Raw genomic sequence first — 15,183 nt, 5'->3', positions numbered from 1 at the left:
TGATCAGAATGATGGAATACAGTCCAGTCTTCACTAAACACACAGATCCACCAGCAGGGGGCGACACTGCATCTGAAACACACAGAATAATCCCAGTGTTTATCTTCACTTCCTGCAGATGAACTCAGGAGGGCTATAAGAGAGCTGACTGTTGTTTTATGATCTAAAATATTTTAGGAGTAACAAACATGCTAAAAAAAAAAAAAAAAAAAAAAAAAACATTTTTCACGTGTGTGTGTGTGTGTACCTATATCAGCACAGAGGTGTGTAAATGCTATAATGATATTCTCCTGCTTCCAGCTGGCTGAGTTGCTATGGTTACAGATGATGATGCTGTCCCAGACTGACAGGGAAAGGGCGACGCCTCCAGGTGATGTCACTTCCTTCTCCTCACAGGTTTTTTTTATAACAGGTGGAGTTGATTGAGAGGTCGTGACCTCTGCAGGTGAGGGTGATGTCACAGGGGTCAGCTCTGTTATAGCTTAGCATTGTGACAGCAGATAGTGTTGATGTTTACTCAGTATCCTGATGCTAAAGCTAAAGTAGCTGTAGCTGCTTTTGGTCAGAATCGCTCTCTATTACAGAAATACAGCTTTTTACAAGTGCTGTTTAAAACCTGAACAGTACATTTATATTTATTTATACAGTGGCTTTCAAAAGTATTCATACCCCTTGAACTTTTTCATATTTTGATGCATTACAACCACAAACGTAAAAAATATTTAATGTAAATTTAATGTGAAAGATAAACACAAAAGTGGTATTCAATTGTCAAGTGGAAAGAAACTCTTTTAGGGCATGTCTCCACCAGCTTTGCGCATCTAGTGACTGAAATTTCCGCCCATTCTTCTTGGCAAAACAGCTCAAGCTCAGTCAGATTAAAAGGAGAGTGTGTGTGGACAGCAGTTTTCAGATCTTGCCACAAGTTCTAGATTGGGTTTGACTGTGCCATTCTAACACATGAATATTCTCTGATCTAAAATGTAGAAAAGCAGCACCAGAGCATAATGCTGCCACCACCATGTTTCACAGTGGGGATGGTGTGTTCATCAGAGTGATGTGCAGTGTTAATTCTCTGCCACACATAGCGTTTTTGCATTTTGACCAAAAATTCAACTTTGGTCTCATGTGATCAAAGCACCTTGTTCCACCTAAGCTGTGGATCTCAGCATTTCATCCAGAGTTACCATGGGCCTGTGTTTTCTTTGGACTTTATGATGCTGTTTACTCCCCAATATTCTCTTAATCATCCTCTGAGGCCATCTTGGAGCAGTTGTATTTGTACTGAGATTAGAATATTAGCAGTCATCAGGCAACTTCTGAATGCAATTGGTTGAACTCAAAGAAAACTTTTGCACACCACACTTTTTTTTAGTTTTTTATTTGTAAAACTAAAAAAAAAAAAAAAAATCCCACTTCACAATTGTAAATCACTTTGTGTTGGTCTTTCACATTCAATTCCAATGAAATATATTTATGCTTGTGGTTGTAATGTGACAAAATATGGAAAAGTTCAAGGGGTATGAAAACTTTTTCAAGTCACTGTAGTTCACTATTAAACACACATAATGCATCTTGCAGAATGTAGTGTACAGATGATGTACGCTAGAATTTCCAGTTGTCACGTCTGGTGTTGTAGGCGCTCCCTGTCCTTCCACACTTAGCTCCAACAGAGGTTCTCAGTCAAACAACTACAACACCCAGAATGCACCACACACTGACATCACACACGCTGCTGATCACGTGACACCTCACCTGCCCTGGCCAGGAAGTCCTGAGTACTGATGATTACCTGTATTATTTAAGGTCTGCTCACACACACGCCGCGTATTGCCTGGTTTCGCCCACATTACAAAGCGTTTATCTCTGTTATAGTTTTCTCGTGTATGACCTTGCTTTTGTTTTCTCGACACTGATTTTTGCCTTGCCTACTCTGTGGATTATTGTGTATTACCTGGAATGCTTATCGTTTACGTTTTTTGGATCACCTCTGATACTGCCTGCTTTGTGTATGACCTCTGGACTGTGTATTGTTTCTGATTGTGGATCTCCTCTGATACTGCCTGCCCAGTGTACGACCATTGGACTGCCTCTCTACCCGGTAATGGTCTTTTCCTCCTGGTATCTGCTTAACAGTATTATCTACCAACTGCTACTGTTTTGTTTTGTACCCTGTGGGTTTTTAATAAAATCCTTAACTGGTTCCGCGAGTGTCTGTATTCTGTACCCCACCATGACACCAGTATATATCATAAAGCAGTGTGGTGGTGTTTTTTCAGACAATACAGAAACAGAGATGGTTTGTTTAGTCGTTTCCTCCTCAGTTTTATATCTGTAGTAAATTGTGAATAGTGAAAGAGTTAATTAGTGAACCAATAACTATTAACTTTTATCTGTTTTAATATAGATATAGTGTTGTACTAAAGAGTACCTTTGTTTTCTGTAGTATATTAAAATATGTTAAAATAAAACATGTCTGATGTGCTGGAATGACTTACCTAAAACAGGGAGTCGATGCGCACATAATGTAGTTGTCTTTTCTGTATTGGATGCTTTTACTTCATACAGTCCATTATCAGTCTTCTGTAGATTCTTCAGGGTCAGGCTGCAGGTTTCCTCAATAAACTCCACTCTGTCTTTATAACGGGGGGAGGGCTTAATATCTTTATATTGTTTATAATATTTTAGAACAGGAACAGATCCACTAAACACCCAGAAAAACTCATCAAACTCTGATACAGATCCATTTATCTCCAGCTGAACAGAATCACCAACCACTCTGAACACGTCACTGGATCCTGCAGAGAGAAAAGAGAGAAGAGAATATGTTGAACATGTTGCTGTAGAACAGATTTGTAATGACTTAAAACTTTACAACATGTTATTAATTACTTTACAATAAGTGTATGTACGTTTATTACAATTATATCATGTTATTTCTGTATTGGAGCTGTAAGAATGTGTAAATATTTAATGATTAATGTGTTAAACCGTTATATATATATATACTGTAATCTATACACTCACTGTTATAATACAATGTATCTGTAGTTACATTTTGGTGCCAGAATCTTAATTAATTTTAATTTGGGTGGAAATGATCAGAATTGTTGATCAGAGAGACTGCTTCTGGATCCTTATCCTGGTCTTGTGTGACACTGTCAGATTTTGTGTGATTCGGTTCTCTGGATGTTGTGTTGAGCATCAGTGAGAACGAAGGGTCTTCTTGGTTTATTTTAGTATATTTTAAGGGATATAATTTCATATGTTTTTATAGAGTGTTTAATATGTTATGGCAGTTAAGAACTGAGGACTGCATGTGTACCAATGATCTGGAGATGATTTGTAAAGAAGAATGGTCCAAAATACCTTCAAACAGAAGCCAGACTCTTACTGGAAGTTCATATATACATATATATACTCTGTGATGTGACAATAAATAGGATTTGATTTGATATTTGATGTGATCATCAAATGTGTGCATCAGTGCTGTTGCGTTATTCTGCCTCAAGGTGGCACCAGTGCATCAGTTCAGGTATTTTAATGTTGGGTGGATTATAGACGTGGAAGCTACCAGTGGTGATATCAAAGTTTATAAATCTATTAAAGGGGACATGAAACATTTCAGTTTGTACAAGTTTTCTAAGGGATTAAATATAATGGAATTTATTTTGGGGGGGTTGTTTTATATAAAATGTTTACACACTAAATTATAATATATTTATGTTTGTTACGTTTGAGTAATTTCACTACTCCCAGTATTACTACACACAGGGGCAATACAAAAGTGCCCCCACGCTCTGCATTGAGTTTTGGTTTAGATTTTATTATCTATTGAGGAATTAATTTACGGTAGACTCATAGATTATAGTAGTGAGGCATTCGAGAACCAACCTCGTGACGTCACTTTCGGCGCTGGGACAAGATGGCGCTGCGCTTACTTAAAAAAAATGACATTTAAATTGCTTATTATTTTAATTACGCTTCACTGACAACTGTTAAACTTATCAGATTTGTTACTATTATACTAAATTATACTAAATACTTTTAGTGTTTCATGTCCACTGGGCAAATGGGGCTGTCAATGTTAAAGCATTAACGCATGCGACTGACCCTAAGTTGACCCCAACGTCCGTTGCCGTAATCTACTCCCTCGCCCAACACACTGATTTGTTTTCAGGAGCTGTTCTCTTGTGGTGTGAACGTGATCTGGTCTCGTTGTGACCCAGCTATCACACACAGATCTTTTAAATTGAGCTAAACTGCTGATAAGGAGCAGTTTAATCTGATACACTGATAGAGAAATACTGTCTCTGCTGCTGCTCCATGCTGTTTACACACTATGGGCCCTATCGTACACCCTGCACCCTTAAAACCCCGCGCCCTTAAAATAGCAATGGACTTCTAGAATATATTAACAGGGGTCTGGAAATGACGTGTGTTCAGGTGAATTTCTGGCGTGTTTCTATCTTGGCGGCGGGAAAAAGCATTGCGCGACTGATCCGGTGAAAGGACGTGTAAATTCAACAGTCAGTCTCACAGCCAGAGCTGAATCACGATCACCCTACACTCCAAAATACCCCATACCATCACTTCCTTACCACAGAAAAATACACCTCACCCACAGCCTTCAGCAATCAACTATAATAATAAAATATACTTTAAAATCTGCACAGTAACTATAAATTATTATTAGTTATATTTATTTCTGACATTTATAAGGATTTATATTTATGTTCGGTGCGCAGACTTAATAACTGTAGCTTAATATAGCAGTTATAGGCATTCTGCTGTTTAAGAATTTCAACTAGGGGTGTATCGCCATATCGTATTGTACGCGATAATATCGCCAACATTTTTTAATATCGTGAACAATATTATAACCTAAAAATATGATGCCATATCACCCACCCTTAATTATCACATGGTTCTACTTTTTTAATGTTTTTAGCAAAAGAAAAATTCACACTGTTTCATTTCCCATCATATATCTACTAGAGACTACAGATCTGTCCAGTATAATTTATTTTACTTTAATCCTGGATATATGGAGATATTTGGAGGAGTGTATTATTATTAGTAGTATCATGATATTCTGGATCATTGACTTCTATTACAAATCTAATCAAATTCTTTGAAATATCTTTAATATCTTAGGTAGGGGTGTGACGTAAATCGTATGCAATGATTTGCAGTAGTGTATTCTTGAAAAAACAAATCATCAATTTATATCGCCAAGAGTATCGTTATCGCGAAAATACCATGAAATATCGTGATATTATTTTAGGGGCCATATCGCCCACCCCTAATTTTAACAGATGCTTATTCTCACTCAAATGCTGGAAATGAAAAATTAAAAGAGAAAAGCACTTTGACTAAACAAAAAATCATTTTATTTCACTTCGCTATTATTTAACTGGTGCTGCCCGTCTATAAATATAAAGCTAAAACATTCAAAATACACAGAAAAATAAAGCTACATTATTATTATTATTATTATTATTATTAGTATTAGTATTATTCCAAGTACTAATGTTTCTCGGAGAGAGTTTGGCTTCTTATGGATTATAATCTGCCTTGTAAAATCTAAAAAATGGAAACAAAAAGCACAATGACTGTGGATTATCTACTGGTATCAAATGGAAGAGGTTTTTAAAATGTATTTGTTAAACTAAGGACTTAAAATTAGGGACTTTATTAAACTTGTATTACTGTGTACTTTTACAGTACTTGGGAAAATGTGAATATACTGCTGCAAATTGTAAATATTAAACTAAACCAGTAAAATAATTACACAGAATATATTTGAAATATATTATATACATATCAGAGGACAATGTTTGGCAATCACACTAATATTGTATTCAAAGAAGGAGCCTTACTTTTGATACAGAAAGTAAGAGCAGTTATAATTTATAATAAGTAAACAATAAAATGTGTAGTGTGTAAGTTATTGTACATTTTTACATCAATAATTCAGACTTTAGTTCAGTTAAAAACCCTATTAGACTATTAGACAACCATATGTGACCCTCATAATCCAAATTCATGTAAACAAATAAAACATTACAAAACAGGTAAACAGATTTGTATTCTCACTCACTCATAAATCACTGCAGTGTCTGTGTTCCACCAGCAGATGGCCTCCAAGCTCCACCAAAAAACATCTCCACTAGAAATCTGATCAGGAGCAGAAAATAGCAGCTGCTGAATGAAATCATCTCAACGCAAACAAACAAAAAAGTTAATGTAAGAATTTACTGTATCTGGACCTGTAATATACGCACTTGATTGAACACACCACACAAAGCTGACAAAACAACAAGTCTCAAGATTATTACACACACAAAAAATAATACATAGAAAACTATTACATTAAAAATCCACACAAATTATATATAATATTGTATTATATACAAATATTTATCATTAATAAATTAACAAACAAACAAACAATTGCGTTAAGGAAATTAAAAACACATTTCCGCAGCGTGAGGCTATATTTTTCTAGATTTTTTATTTTGTACACTACTTAAGGAGCCTAATGAAGAAACACCATGTCTCCTATAGGCATTAAACACTCATTATTACACACATTATCAGCCACCAATATCAGGTTAAGAGCTGTTATTATTAAAATTAAAGCTTAAGTGAATATATTTTCCAGTTAATATAGAGTATTTTAATCTGAATGTAAAATAGGGGACCCTTCAGCAGGGGGGCACCGAAGTAAACAAAACTTTAATTTCCTAAAAAAACTTTTGACACAAGTAAACGAGTGCTGGACTTTAATCTACACAGATTTCTCTCCTTAAAACTGATTATTTGGGTGAGTAAAGCTCTTAGATTAATTTACAGTAAGCTTAGATTTCCACAGTTTTGACTGAAATGGCTGAAAATAGAGGCCGCTACGCTAGCGCTTAGCTACCTAGTCACAAGCCATAGCAACCGCTCACATAGCCGAGTTCTAACACCACTGTGGCTAAATACACTAATTACAATATAAAAGACACACACGGGACAATATGAACACCTACCTGCTGTTTTACTGCTGTTTTTAGCCTCTTTAATTCTACATGCTAATCACTAAATTAGCTTCAGTCACCTAGCTTAGCTAGCTAGCTCAGAGCAGGTAGATAACAAGCTGCCACTCTAACTTACCTGTGTCTGGTAAACCGTGTTGTGTAGTAAAACTAATATATTATATATATTAACTATATATTGTAGCAAGGAACACATTTTTTGACTAAACAAAAGTTTTAATTATCTGGATCCTAGTTTTATAATTTGCAATTTTCCATTTAATTTTATTTTCAACTTCCTCTTCCTTATTTTCCCAGTTAATTTCAGCACATTTATCTTTTGTTATAAAGTCCTATCATTTTTATTTGATTTTTAATTGCTAAGTTCAAAAATAGAGGATCATTTCATCCCATCCAGATGTCTTCTGTTTTATCCAAATTGAATTTTGCTCCTGCTACGTCTTCATAAATTCTATAATCCTGAGCTCTTTCTGATTTCTTACGATTACTGTGATGTCGTCATCAGCAAAGTCTGTAAGTTTAAAAGATTCTTTACCTAAGATATCAATTCCTTTAATTCTGGTATCATTTTTTATTTTATTTAAAAGTTTATTTAAAAAGAGGACTAACTGCTAACGCACACACAAGACTGCACTTAAAGGACTCCTCTCTGTCTCAAATTCTGTTAAAATACCCTTTAACATTAATTTGAGCTGCTGATTTTTCATATAATAACTTGATCTTATAAATTAAATTTGGTGGAAAACCGTAGTGCTGCAAATCATTCCATAAAGATTCCCTGGACACATAGTCAAAAGCCTTTTCCTGATCTAAAGTAATTATATAAAATTCCTTATCATTATTTAAATGTATTAATTTATTATAAATCAAGGCAGTCACAGATTATAAAACAATTCATTCATTTTTCCATCTCTAATACCTTCATTAAAATAATTTTGTAATAAACTAATAATTTTATTTATACAGGTCTTATAACATTTCGGAGGTTAACCGTCTGGTCCTGGAGTTTTCCCATCATGTAAACCCTTATTTACTTCAACAATTTCTTCCTTTGTAATTGGTTGATATTGACGAGAGGTCCTCTGCTTGTAATTTTGAACAGTCTGATAAAAATTGTGATTTTTTTTGTTTCCTTTATAATTTTCTGCTTTTCTTTTTTGTTTTCTATTACATTCCCATGCTCCTCTCAAATCCCTTTAATCATCTGCGTGACATTAAGTTCTCTAAAAAGTGTCATTTTAATAACTCGATCTTGAGCTGTGTTAACATTATTAATTATAAATTTCTTGTTGTTATAAAAACAATCAATATAGATTAACCTTCCAGGAATCAATTATCTGTAATTAATTATTTCAAACAATTGATTATAGAATAATAAACCAATTCCATCAGCTTTACATTCTCCAATAGAAAAGAAGGAATAACCATTATCCCACATTTTTTTGGATTTTCTATATCTTCATATGTATTTAGTTTTGTTTACTGTAAACACAACACAACAAATCTCTGCTTTTTTTTTTCCTTTTAAATATACAAAATTTCTCATTCCTGTTCTTTTTATACTGAATCCCCCAACATTGCATAGTGCAATATTAGGTCAGACAGAGGAGATAAAGAAATGTTTATTTCTTTTACTTTTTCTTAGTGTACCGTTCATTCTGCTTCTAACCTCCTTTTTTAGGTTTTCTCTTCTGTTTCTTTTCGTTGGATGCAGCAGCCCCTGTGCGTATGTATGGTGGTAGATCTGGTCATAGATGGAAGAAGAGGTGATGAAGAAGGAGGAGGAACTTGGTTTGCTTGTGTTTCGGCTGCTGCAGACTCGTACTCCTCGCTGCTGTCTCCTTCAGACGAGGTGCTGGTGTTCGGATTTCCTCCGTCTGTCTCTCCGCTGCTGCTGCTGCTTCCGCTGCTACTTAAATCTTCATGATGACTCATTTCCATCCTCTACTCTTTCACTTCCATTGTAGACAGCTTCACTTGGACCTGGTTCCTCCACTGCGTCTGGTTCAACTCGGTTTGGGTGACTGATCGTTGGACGTGTTGTTAGAGGGATTTAATTTCTATAGAAACTACTTCCTCTTTTTGTTTCCACTTACTGTCCACACAGTCACCATCATTAAAATACACACCTAAACTTTTCATTTGCTCTTTATCTGGAACATCGACTCTGAACTTCTTTCTTTGATCCACAATCCAAACACATTCAGATTTAGCCATATTGCTTTGCACCAGACACTTTTTCATAAAATTTATAATATTCCATTATAATGTCTAAGTCTTTTTTTTTGTTGTAATAAAAACTGTAATATCATCTGCATAAACTGTGATTTTAACTAAATAATCTCCTCTTTTAATACCTTGTATTCTTTCATCATTATGGCTAGAACGTAAAGGGCAGAACTCAGAGGATAATCTTGTTTCATTCCTCCTATCAGCCTTGGTTTTTGCTCCACTCATCCATCAAGTTATTCTGAGTTAAAGTTTGTTGAAGTTTTTAAGAGTGCAGGTACGTAACAGTTTTAGATTTTATCCTGACGTATTTTTTTTAATCTGACTTCATGACCAACATTCAACCTGAAATAAATTTCTATTGACGTTGGTGGTCAGCTGGATAGTGAGGGTTTTATCCTCCAGTTAGACGAGGAGCTCGCCACTCACCCTGCTACTCCTATCATGTCCAACTGGAAGTCCTCATTTACTTGTTTTTATTAAAAATATAATTTCATGAAATGTAATTGGAACAGTCAGACCATGTGAGCATTTTTTTTGGTTTTACTGAAAATTGTGAAAAAAAAAAAATAATCCTATGAATGCTCTGTAAGTTTACATAAATCCATACCTGTCAAGTCTCCCGTTTTGGCCGGGAAACTACCGTATTTTACTCCTCTTTCCCGCCGTCCTCCCGTATTAGTATTTTCGCGTAAAATTTCCCGTATTATATTTAAATAAAAATATATATATTATTGAGGAGACAGGGCACTGACCGCTCTGTGTCTCTTAACCAATCGTGGAGCCGGTTCAAGGAGAAAGTCCCGACTTTCAGGAGAAACAGCCAATCAGCTTGCAAAGGAGAGTCAGTGTGGGGAGGCAGGCAGTGTGAGTTCAGGCAGCTCGTTGGAGCAGCTGATGTTAAAACATATCTGGATATACAGCGATTTTTCTAAAAGAAAGGTAATGGTAGGCTTATCATGGAAACTATGATGAAAATTTTCTGATAGCTGCTTAAAAATACTCGTCTCCGAAATAAAACACACAGATTAAACAGATTAAATGTGGAGAGAACCGAAATGAACTGAACTGATCAGGAGTGGAGTGATCAAAAGAAAGAAGTATTAATTAAAAATTATTAATTGTGTAGGCCCATTAGGACAAATTTTTACTGATGGAATATATCTGGTCCATGTCCTTTTAGTAAAAGCTCATGATACTTTTTTTAGGTCACCAACAGTCATTTTGCAGAATTTGTGCACCCTTTGTTCAATTTTAAATCCATTAAATAAAAAATATATATCATATAAAAGAGTGCATTATGCCAAAAAAGACATGAAATCTTAACTTTTTTTTATATCTAGAAAAGGGTTTTTAATTTGGCTGTATTAAAAGAATGACATATGTAGGAATGTCCACAACATTTCAGATTCTGATAATCTAATTGTAGTGTAAGTGTTTCACATGTGGTTATTTTAGATTTTTTTTAAACCTGTCTTAAAATGTAAGGGATACTGAACCTTCGTTGGGCTGGTGGGACGGCTTTAAGTGGACAGAGGAAAATATCCCTTATTTTTAAATCTAAAACTTGACAGTATAGTCACATCAGAGAACATGAAATACCAATTGTTTTTTATTTTAAAATAATTATATTTAAGAGGTAAATGAAATGATTTAGTGATTTAAATCACTGTATCAGTGTGAAGTTGAGGTAAAAGAGGTGATTAGAAACAAATTTTCTTTAGTTTGTTCATAAATTGTTTATTTATTTTATTTGTTTTTTATTTGTTTAATTGTCATTTACTTTTATATAACCCTTAAATAAATAATGACAGTGAGCTCAGGCTGTTTAATGCGGTCAAAGAAAACAGAATCATCAAACTGAAAAACTCATGAAAACGTTATAAAATGTGGGTCAGAGCATGCGCAGTGCGGGGATTCAAACATTCCATTCAGCCCTTTGATATCATTGGCAGACAATAGCCAAAAACGAACAATAGCTCCGCCCACCCAGCGCCTATTCGCTGTGAGAGAGCAAGGGGGCGGGGCTTAGAGTGAGAGAGGTTTGACGCAGTGAAGGAGAGAGTGAAAGTAAGTTCAGTCTCCGCCATTAGAAGAGGACAGAAGTCTGGATTCACTCGGTAAGTTCAGAACTGAAGAGAATGTGGAACAGAACCGTGTAGCTTAAAGTCAGAACCGGTTCTAAAGGTTCCTCAGATCCAGAACCGGTTCTTTAAGCTCAGCTCAGTGTTCGATTCCACTGGAAGAACCAGGATCAGCATGGAAATCTGAACCGGGCCTGGATCAGACCTGGACCTCGTCTAGATCAGACCGGCTGGAGAACAATCAGCTGTAACAGATCAATAATGCTGTAAACTGAAGAGAAATGCGCAGATATAGATTGATATTTATTGATCACAGTGTAGTTTATGCTGTTTAAAGCGCATTACTGCTTAATGTGGACTTTGATCTGTTGGGGAGATAAAAACACGGAACTGCTATAAAGGCGTGTTTATATGCAGTAGCGTTGTTCAACCAGCAGGGGGAGCAACGGAGCTCAAGATCACGTGGTGTGTTAGTGTTTTTAATCCTGCTGTTTTATATTATACTTAAATAATCTCTCTATTCTGATTCAGTAACATAATAATAATAATAATAATAATAATAATAATAATATCATTATTAATAATAGAACTGTGTGTATATTTATAATGTTGTGTAATGCAGTAATATTACTAATAATAATTAAATTATAATCATTATAATAACAGTAAATGTTTCTGTAATCTGTAGAATAATGTGTAATGAGGGTAAATCACACTGTTATGTATCATTCTCTGTTTGTTTTGTTTTGTTAGTTTATCAGGTTTTGTTTAATGCAGTTCTGATGATAATGTCATTATTGTAAGAATAAAGGTTTTATTGTAACGGCTGATCTGTTCTCAGGGATCGGTGTCGGCAGTGTTCAGCTGTGTGTGAATGAAGAAGAGTAAATGATGGATCTTCAGAACTCCAGCAGTGGAGGAGGACCTCCTGTCCTAAAGTGAGTAAATTAAGTGATGGGTTTAATTTGTAAAGTAGTTTTGTATTGTAATGGTTTCAGCTCTAATCCTGGACCTGTGATCTGCATATTTTACAGTTTTAAAATACTATATAAAACAGAGTTTCTCCTGGACCAGAGTCAGAACCTGTACTCTATTTAAACACAGAGAAACACTTAACAAACCAGCCAGTTATTCTTATAGTAGAATTTGATTCTAATCTGTATTTAAAGTACATATCTGCCTTTAATATCTAATAGTTAATATTAATAATATGTTTCCTTCTGCCACAGTAACAGTATTAGGTGGTTGCTGTAGTGATTTTATGCTGTTGCTAGGTGGTTGCTACGGTATGGGGTGGTTGCACATTTATGTTCAAAAATATGGTCCATATATTTTAACATAAATGTGACGATTTGCTCAAAATCTGGATCGGATTAGTCTGTAGTGAAAGTGAACTCTGGACCAGATCCATTGTGAGGATCCGTCTCGGATTTTACCACACGCTGTCTGGGTTTACATTAACATTAGAAATTAGGAAATCCTGATGTGCTGCATTTATATAGATCAGATGGAAGTGATTGGGTTTGATATTAAAGCTGTGGAATGAAGCTTCTCACAGAAAGACTTGTTCTATTCTGTTCTGATCTGTATCTCTGTTAGAGTTCAGTATAAAAAATATACCTTTTAGTTTATAATACAGTATAATTGTGTAATTGTGTAGCTCTTACCAATACATGTTATTAACTAGATACAAATCTATAAAATACATATAGTAAATATGATCTAATCAGGTGATGACATTGTTACGTCACATTACTCCACACTTTACTCTCGTCATGGATCATCATTAAGATCTGTTTACAGGAGGAAGAGAGCAGCATCTCCAGCCCCCAGTGGAGTGTCTATGAAGAGTGATTGGTCCATGAATCATCCTCCAATGTTCAGCAGTGGAGGAGGACCTCCTGTCCTAAAGTGAGTAAATTAAGTGATGGGTGAATATGTAAAGTAGTGCTGGGCGTTAAAACGTTATCGATATGTATCACGATATATATTTTCCTCGATTACACTGATAAGCTGTGTGATAGGATTCGATAAACTTTATTTTCTATTTCCCGTTTAAGCTGCGCTGCAAACAGGTGTAGCACGCGATCAGGCAGCACGCTTTACCACTTTCCGTGTAAACTAACGTTAACTTCAGCACGAGTGATGGGTTAGTATATAAACACACAGAAAAGCAGCACTTTCCATCTTTTTTCCTAACCCTCACTGTTTCTGTTAGAAAACCCCGAGGGCAGAATTCTCCTGTTTCTGTTTCTCCTTTGTCTCTGACTACTTTGTGTTTTTAGTTTTTAACAGGTAGAGAGTCTGTTGTGCTGGATATTTTTCCTAAATACAGAAGATTATATAATCTGTGTAGCTGTATTTGAACGGAGCTAAACATTGCTGTTACTGAACTGGATGAGTTTTAAATACACTTGTTAAGTAATGTAAGTCTAGTCTACTGAAAGCCAGTAATGTTAGTATAAATCTGTACTGCAGGAGAAGTGGATCATTTTAGAAACTTACAGGTCACTTGCTTTAAAAAATTTAAATGTTAGCATTATTTAAATATTTTAAAGCAAGTGACCTGTAATGGAGGTGGAAGGAATAAAGTCAAGTTTTTATTCAAGCTAGTCAAGCTATTATTTTAATATACATTAGCAGTACATAATCTCAAAATAACAACAAATATAAAATCGAAAAACAGTAAAACATATGTAATACATACTTTTTATATGACCAAAATTTATTAGACTATAACTAGACTAAAATGTTTGTTTTCATCGACTAAAACTTGACTAAAATTAATAATATCCGATAGACTAGAATGTAATTAAAACTATTATACATTTTAGTCAAAAGATTAAGACTTTAACTACATCAAAACCACCTGTCAAAATGAACACTGATATTACTCTTGTATTTTGCTTTATGTAGCTGCCTGCATTCAGGCTGCGGAATAATCCCTTGATTAAATATAATTTTAGAAGTGCTAGGGGAATTTAAATTAAACAGACAAATAATGTAAAGGGTCTGATTTTTTTAGAGTTTATATATTTCTTAATATATGGGCCATATATGTCTTAAGGGCCAAACATGGTGGGGGGGGGGGGGGGGTTGGGTTCCGGACCTGTGTGGATGTATAATGACTTTTTTAAATAAATGTAAAAGCTGTCTGAGCACCTTGTACCCACCTGGCAAGATGTGGATATCCTAGTGTCTGTCCACAAGGCTCTGAGTCTGCTAGTGATTTTGGTCATAACTCCCATATTCTCTCACTTATGAGTAAAAAGAAACCTTTAAGTGTAACAGAACGTTATATGATTTATATTGTGATACATATCGATATCGGCTGATATGGAAAACTATATCGTGATAAGACTTGTTTCCATATCGTTTTATATTTTATAGTTTTATATTTTAATGATTTCAGCTCTAATCCAGGAGCTGTGATCTGCATGTTTTACAGTTTTAAACTATTACGAACAGAGTTCTCTTAAACACAGAGAAACGCTTAACAAACCAGCCTGTTATTCTTATAGTAGAATGTGTTTCTAATCTGTATTTAAAGTAAAGATCTGCCTTTAATATCTAATAGTTAATATTAATACTTATTATTCCATATTGTAGTGTAGAGTGTAAATATGTTTAATTCTGGCACAGTAACAGTATTAGGTGGTTTCTGTAGTGATCTTATGTTGTTGCTATGGTGGTTGCTATGGTATAGGGGTGGTTGCTGGGCTGTTTGCAGCTGGCGAGGTTCAATAACCAGAACAGAGCTGCTCTGGTTCAGGATGGTGGTAAGAGGATCTGGTCCAGATTTTTGAACATAAATGTGACGATTTGAT

At 35.0% G+C, this 15,183-nt stretch overlaps 6 protein-coding genes across 10 annotated transcripts in view; 4 read left to right on the top strand and 2 right to left on the bottom strand.

The window, feature by feature from the left end:
- The window catches only part of LOC125801199 (zinc finger protein 271-like), an 883,173-nt gene that overhangs the window by 554,579 nt on the left and 313,411 nt on the right, over positions 1–15,183 (bottom strand). The window lies entirely within an intron of this gene.
- Positions 1–15,183, top strand: part of LOC125801195 (zinc finger protein 585A-like) — a 357,158-nt gene that overhangs the window by 103,810 nt on the left and 238,165 nt on the right. The gene's annotated exons all lie outside the window — the stretch shown is intronic.
- LOC111190407 (uncharacterized) overlaps positions 1–15,183 on the bottom strand; it is a 305,136-nt gene that overhangs the window by 134,253 nt on the left and 155,700 nt on the right. The window lies entirely within an intron of this gene.
- LOC111190059 (NLR family CARD domain-containing protein 3-like) overlaps positions 1–15,183 on the top strand; it is a 260,290-nt gene that overhangs the window by 178,381 nt on the left and 66,726 nt on the right. The gene's annotated exons all lie outside the window — the stretch shown is intronic.
- The window catches only part of LOC125801239 (zinc finger protein 484-like), a 241,143-nt gene continuing 238,165 nt past the window's right edge, over positions 12,206–15,183 (top strand). The window contains exon 1 of the mRNA XM_049477655.1: positions 12,206–12,294. The gene's annotated coding sequence lies outside the window, so the exon portion shown is untranslated. The remainder of the gene's footprint in view (positions 12,295–15,183) is intronic.
- Positions 12,206–15,183, top strand: part of LOC125801558 (zinc finger protein 585A-like) — a 198,612-nt gene continuing 195,634 nt past the window's right edge. Inside the window, exon 1 of the mRNA XM_049478392.1 lies at positions 12,206–12,294. The gene's annotated coding sequence lies outside the window, so the exon portion shown is untranslated. The remainder of the gene's footprint in view (positions 12,295–15,183) is intronic.

Source organism: Astyanax mexicanus, chromosome 4, assembly GCF_023375975.1.
Source record: "Astyanax mexicanus isolate ESR-SI-001 chromosome 4, AstMex3_surface, whole genome shotgun sequence".
In the NCBI taxonomy this organism is placed as follows: domain Eukaryota; kingdom Metazoa; phylum Chordata; class Actinopteri; order Characiformes; family Acestrorhamphidae; genus Astyanax; species Astyanax mexicanus.
This window is presented reverse-complemented; position numbering and strand designations above follow the sequence as displayed.